Genomic DNA, 6,156 nt, shown 5'->3' on the forward strand with positions numbered 1-6,156 from the left:
CATATCTTCAGCAGCTGTTATTCTGTGCATGATAAAGACAGTCATCACTGCCATATGAAGGTGCTAGTTATAGAAAATAGGCGAAAGGCACCTTTTGATGCTCGTTCAGTTCGAACAATGGTACCCATCAGTCTAATGCACACTTAAGAATGTCATTTTTTTTTTTGCCATCACTGGTATTAAATATGTCAGATCCGCCTCTCAAGTCCGTTTTCCCAGTTCTGAGTGAGAGGCACAGTGCAAAATAGCTCCCTATAAATAAATGGACTGTTGTAAGGTTATTGCCCTTTCCTAGTGTTACATCAGGTGCTTCGTTGCCATAGCGACAGCAATTAGCAAGGACTCGGGCGGGCGGTTGAATACGAGCCTGTCCCTCGTACCCATGGCAACCAAGGTCAGGCCCGCAACACACATCTGCTTTTCATTGCTAACCCACTTTCAGCGTGCACTAAAGCTAGAGGGTTAAGGGAGCATTAGGCTGTGTGGGAGGCCATTTCCAAAATGTTGTGGCACAGTGAGGCTTATGGCTTCTATTTAGACCCCAATTAAAGCGGTAATTAGAAAACAAAGTGGTAGTCTTACTATCATTGAAGGAAGGGCCTTAAGCGCATACTGCCATCTTCAAATTAATAGCGTTCTTAGGAAGGTAAGAACCAATTGCCAGTGACCTAAAGAGCCACTTTAACAACAGTCACTGTTGTAACAGACTGTTCATTTCCAACCTGTTGAATCCACCTTGTGATATTTTGGCTAGAATTAACAGGTGCACTATACTCTGATCATAAAATCGAACTGTCTACTACTATAAGAAGAAGACGAATTAGTCAAAACATTGATTGTCAGATTTGACCTAAATGGTCAAGTCCAGAGTTTTTTTCTTTCAGTGGTAATTTTTAGGATTTTATGATGCAGATCTTTATTATTGCATTTACTGCCATTTTCAAACTAATAATGTTTATAGCATAGCAATAGCTAAACAACACTGACCTACAGAACCATGTTAAATCAGTCCATATACTGTTGGTTTCCAACAGTGGACCCATAAATGTGTGATATTTTTGTGAAAAGTCGTAGATGTGCTCTTTCATCATCAATAAAAATATATGCTTAATAAATTAGGAAATTTTTGGGAGATCATAGGTTAACTTTTCACACATCAATGAGTGTTCAAACTGCAAGTACATATGGCTTTATAAATGATCCATGGCCATGACTTTAGGCACAATAATTGGTCTATACATTATGACTGCTTGTTTTTTTCTTCCAGTGATTATGGCTAAGGTTTTACTTTGTCTCCTATAACTGAAATATGAAACAAGCCATAATCTGGATGTATTCACAGGTTACTGCTGTCTTCAAATTAATCGCTTTCATAAAAAGGCAAGAACCAACAGTCAATAACCTTTACCACATTAAAAGCTCTTCATGTATTGGTTTCTGACGGTGGAATTAAAAGCATGATATTTTGGCTAACAAAAATATCTCACAGCTCCACGCTCCCTGGTTGATTCTGGCGCTCGGGTCACTGTCTGTGTGGAGTTTCACGTGTCCTCCCATGTCCGAGAGGGTTTCCTGTGTTTTTTTTTTAAAATATGCATCTGCCAAAACCATTCTGAGAGATGAATTATTACATTATTACATATAAATTCACATATGTGAATACGTCACACCCCTTGTGTTCCCATGATGTGTAAAGTACATACACCTTAATAAATAAACCCCTAACAACAAATCCCTGATCAAGACTTTCAGGAATAATAGCTTAATAAGGCAGGATGTTATTTTTGTCTCTTATTTATTTCCTTTCAGTGCTTGTTAAGGGTTTTACTGAACCTAAAATATGGAACAGGCCAATATTTAATGCATGTATGAGATCTTAATTAAAATTAATTAAATTTAATAATATTCATAAACCATATTAAGAGCTATAATACTGCTGTCTGACAGTAGACTCAAAAAAAATCAGTTTGGCTAATAATGTTGGTTAGTTAGTTGTTATAGGTTTACTCTTGTAATTGTGTGCTTAAGATGAATGTAGACCCTGATGATCCCTGAACACGGCTTTAAGAATAATAATTCATCTACTGTCGGTTTAATCTGATCTTCCCGACAATGGTTATTGTTAGATTTTTTGTTTGCACAAGCTATATATATTGCGCCTTGCATTAACTTCATCTCCATTGCTGGCAAAATAGCAGTATTGCTAGTTTATAGGAAAATCTAGTTAGGATATTTAGCTAATAGGTGTCTTCTTTGATCATGAGTATAAAATGTGTACTTAAACGTAAAGGTACATATGACTTTATCTATCCCAGGCTTTAAAAAGAATAATAATAATTGATTGAAAGACTATGATTGTCAGTAGACCGAATAAAGAAAATGTGGAGTATTCTTTCTTCTTGTATTTATGCGCGTGATTTTGGGGTGTTTATAGAAACTAGAATAGAAAACCATTATTTGAACACATTTATAGCCTACAAATCCTGCATCTAGCATTACTTCCATCCATTGCTGGCAGAATATCAGCATTGTGATTAAGCAGAAGGCAGTTGTGTTCCTGCCGCTCATGTGGCATTCGACACTTAATGTCACTGTATTCTTCATTGTGATTCATTGAAAGCAGAAGTGTATCAGCACAGCTGCTGTGTCCTCATCCTCATAATTACAGCTTTCACACACACACACACTAGTCTCCCTTTCAACCAACATGTAATGACCTTTTTTCCTCATAAACTTAGAAACTCCTCACTTCTCAGTGAATCGCTAGATGACCTTATATTGTTTCACGCGTTCACATCAGTGTAGTGTGAAAATCACAATAGTCACACAATATATAAAAATATATTATGTGTGTCTGTTAGATGTATGATTGTGATATCTGGAATGAGACACTTGAATTTGAACATAATTCTGTGTGAAATGAATATAATAATGCTCTTGGATAAGTAGGTTTAGTGTGAAAGTATTATTAGCAATTCTATACACCATGTAGGGAGAGTTTGATCACAGAATATGTAGCATCCTGGTGTTTGGGAAAGGGAAATCAGTGCAGACAATACAATGTATTTCAGACGAGGTTTTAGAATACACACAAAGATATGACACCAAATATGTCATTAATTCATTCATAGTAACCATGACGACAATGACAGAAAATATAGGTTCCGAATAGAGGCAGAAAAGCCACATGAACACCGTGCTGCTGGTTCCATGCATTCTAGCACAAAGAAATTAAATTCATTAAAGAGAATTACCCAGGAGGAAAACCTTCCCCAAACTAAATTTCAGGCTGATGGGGCAGTTTCCCAGTCACTGTTCTAAGGTCAGCCTCTTTATAACCTCATCTATTCGGGCAGAAACAACAGAGCCGGTCTTCGATCAGCATCCAGGAGCATCGAGTGTTTCACCCAGATGGCCAGGCGTCTCAGATGTCCTCAGTTAGCCTTTTACATGCAGAGGCTGAGCACAAGTGGAACCTGAGAACGCCTGCTGGGGTTTTGTGCTCTGCTTGATTAGAAAAATCCTTAAAAATACCCCAAAAGACTGAAATTGAACTTCATTTATTAAGTTAAGCCTTTTATAGACAGAGAAACTGACCTCAACACATCGTATACTGTATACGATCATATAATCTATGATAAAATAACAATGCTTTCCGACTGCTTTCTCAATCATTTTTCTATGTGCTTTTTGGTTCTTCGTGATACATTTGAAATTGGTTACTAATAAACCAATTTCACCAATATACCGATGTAAAAAAAGAAAGGAAAAAAAAAAGGTGTAATGACGAGTTTGGTTTAAAAAAAAACAAATTTAAGAATGCTGAAAAAGACAATTCTGAAAATGGCTGAACCTTTTGAAAGGCTATTTATGTAATTACAACTCGAAGTTCTCTTTTGTGCTGAAATTCTGTGCCTGCATGAATCTTGTGGGGAAAAAGGCTAAGTGCACTGAAATTATAACTCCTTTAGCCTTTTATTTCAGTTTTGATGCGTTTAGTGGAATGGTAAAATCAATGTGACCAAGATGTTATTTATCCAGATGTCCAGTTTTCATGCAAACATGCCAGATTGTTTTCCCATCAAAATATCCATCCACATCAGTACATCGGACTTGTAATCAGTAGACATCTTGTTTCCTTTTCATTCTGAAAACACACAGTGTGACATTTCATTACAGGTTCAAGGCCCTGTCTCTGGGATCATGCTTGTCGTTCTCGCTTGCTTGCTGGAAAAGTCAAGGTTCCAAATGATTGCTGTAAATAATACTGATGCTCTGACTCTGGTAAGACCTCAGACCTCAGTAATCCTTGGAGATATAATGAGAGCTGTTCAGGAATCCATTTGCACTATTATAATCAAACATATTCATACCACTAAGTACACCCTGCAGTGTTGAATATGGATTTTGCAACCATTATGAGCATTTTCCGTTTAATTGCATCTGCTTATTTAAAGGAGGTCATCATATGGAAGGCACATATTTCCCCCCAACCAAAATTTAAAATTGCAAGCAATTCTTTGAGCAATTATGTGTTCTATTTCTCCCCATTATGACATTTTGTTATTAATGCCACATCCTTATCCACTGGTTCAGCTGAGTTTGCTGAGGGGGGGAGAATCCGACTGATTGGTGTTTCTCTCATGAGACATGCTGCATGTTCTGGAAAAGCCTAAATGAAACTAACAAGCAATGATGGAGAGGTGGCTGTGGGGTGGCTGGAGCTGTTCCTGCAGCCTTTTTGCACGTCGTACGTTTTTTTTTGTTTTTTGTTTTTTTTTACAGCAAGCATGTTGTTTTTTCTTTAAATCCAAAAAAAATAAATGTAAAGAGCACAGAACTAACACATTAAAAGCAGGAAAGAAAGCTCTGTGTTTGGCCATGAGTGCTGGATAATGGCCTTCCAATTATCCCTGTTCGAAGAATCTAGACTTAGTTGTAATTTACTGTAATAGCAGGCTTGGAACATGGACGTGGAGCTGTAGTTTTACAAAAATGTGTGAGAAGACTAGGAGTTGTGCTAAGTGGATTCAGAGAATGTTTTCTGGTTGTTGGGTTTTGAGCAGCAGCCGTTTGGTCCTTAATGTTCTGCCCTTTTGAAATCTGCCCATACCTTTCTCAACCAGGAGGATCCTAAAGACAACAGCTTCGCCTTTTTTGTTGCCTAATATTCCTCCTACTCCACGCCCAAGCTTTTAGCAGCTGCCAGTGATGGTACATTTTTAAAATGTAATGGGGCAGAGACAGATAGACCGAGGGAGAGAATGAATTGAGAGATTTGAATACTCATTGGCTATTCAGTCAAGAAGGCCAGAACCCACTTGAGCTCCATTTGGGTGCTCTTAACTGCCCTGCTGCATTCAATAGCACCTTTGTTCTAAACTAAGAGAGACTGGAAGGACTCGGCTCCGCATTGGCCAGCATGCCCAAGGCTTTCGAGATACAGTATAAGATGTTCAGAAGATATACAATAGCATTATTAAACCCAGGAGTATAGACTGCTAATTGATCGTGCCCTTAGCCTGGCATTACTGGGCAGTTTGTTTACCTGCATACTCTTAGTTCACAATGAAGCAGTTTCAGGTTTTGATATATGCTCTAGTTATTGATAGCTGTCTAAAATATTTTGACCGATTTTATTTGAATGAATCGCTGAGATTTATAATAATTGCTAATAATTTCCGTTAATTCGTAATATTTATAATAATTATTAACCAAGTTGGATATGAGTTTTAGGGGCTTGTTGTGCTGGGGCTGGGTTGATTATGGGAGGTTGGGTGTTGAGTGTTTTTTTTTTTTTTTTTTTTTTAAACCCTGCATCATGACCATATCAAAAACACATCATGCCAGTGGTCATGTGCCATCATTAATTGTTTATATCCAGTGATAATGTGACGTTTGATGGCATGACAGACTATCTTGCATCTAGTAATCTATTACATATTTCATGACAGGTCCTTCATGCTGACTACAGCACCACTGCAGGCTTTCAATATGTGACATAACATATTGCACTATAATTGTACTAGCATAGCTAATTACAGTACATCTGTCAAAAATAGCACCATGATAGCTACATTATGTCATAGCAATTGCCAGAAATGGTAAAATGACACTGTTATGTCACTGGATATAAATAGTCATGACAGCTGAGGA

The sequence above is a fragment of the Pangasianodon hypophthalmus genome, chromosome 11, assembly GCF_027358585.1.
Source record: "Pangasianodon hypophthalmus isolate fPanHyp1 chromosome 11, fPanHyp1.pri, whole genome shotgun sequence".
In the NCBI taxonomy this organism is placed as follows: Eukaryota; Metazoa; Chordata; class Actinopteri; order Siluriformes; family Pangasiidae; genus Pangasianodon; species Pangasianodon hypophthalmus.